The sequence below is a fragment of the Poecilia formosa genome, unplaced genomic scaffold, assembly GCF_000485575.1.
Source record: "Poecilia formosa unplaced genomic scaffold, Poecilia_formosa-5.1.2 Scaffold138, whole genome shotgun sequence".
Classification (NCBI taxonomy): Eukaryota; Metazoa; Chordata; class Actinopteri; order Cyprinodontiformes; family Poeciliidae; genus Poecilia; species Poecilia formosa.
In genome coordinates this window covers 30,443-31,694 of record NW_006800077.1, presented here as the reverse complement: position 1 = coordinate 31,694, position 1,252 = coordinate 30,443, and positions in this window count along the sequence as shown.

The following is a 1,252-nucleotide window of genomic DNA, read 5'->3' as shown; positions in this document are numbered from 1 at the left end:
TGTGAGATGATATACTTACCCATGTATCCATAACAACCGGAACTTTCAATATCCAGCAAGTTATTTTCGCAATATACCGTCTATTAAACGAGTTCCCCCCACCCCCGGATTAATTACACTCTCTGCAGCTGCAGCTGTGAAGTTCCCGTATTAACCCGATATTTGCTGGAAAGTGCAACGTCTCCCATTTCAGAAGCCATTGGAATTTTTCAGATACCGCTACGTGTGGTGGAATTACGGTACTGCAAATTTAGATGCGTCGCTGCCGACACGTTCCGATCTAGCCCGGAGACTACAGTTTGGTTGAGGCGGACCGTTTGGTCAAAAGCTGGAAATCCAGCCCCCGGCCGGAGCTCTTTAAGCCCTGGCTGATACATCATTGTGCCTGCTAAACACATAACGCTGAGTGGAGTGGTGGACCGCTCCAAGATGGCCGCCCTAAATCTCGTCAGCTACAATAGGCAAGAGCGGTTCATGAAGCGTCTATTCTTACGTCTATGCTCGTTAAGCCCTGAGACTACCGTTTGGTTGAGGCGACCCATAAAGATTGGTTGAGGTGGACCATTTGGTCAAAAGCCGGAAATCCGATCCCCGGGCGGAGCTCTTTAAGCCCTGTGTAGTAAATAATATATATATATATATTTTTTTTTTACTTAAAGAGTTACAACTAACAGCAGTTTAGTCTCAAACAAAAATCCCTAGTGTATTCAATTAAAATATTAAAATCAAACCATAAGTGGAAGAGGAGCATCTGAAAAAACAAAAACAAAAAAAATCCTTAATAGCACCGACATTCTCCACAATAAACCCTGCAACAATGCCATTTCAAAATCAATTTCCACTCTTTTTATTGTTTCATAGACTTCAACACACAACAGAAGAATATTTTTCTTTAGAGTCTTCCATTTAAAATATGATCCTCATTTCCTGTGCCTAAAATATCACAACTAGAATGTTTATCTTTAGTGGATTCTCATGTGCTTGTTTAAATGTGATTTCTGACTACATTGATAATCACAAAGTTCACAACTGAAAGGTTTTTCTCTAGTGTGGGTTCTCATGTGTTTGTTTAAACTTGATTTTACACTACATCTGTATCCACAAAGATCACAACTGAAAGGTTTATCCCCTGTGTGGATTCTCACGTGTTTGTTTAAACTTGATTTTACACTACATCTGTATCCACAAAGATCACAACTGAAAGGTTTATCCCCTGTGTGGATTCTCACGTGTTTGTTTAAACTTGATTTTA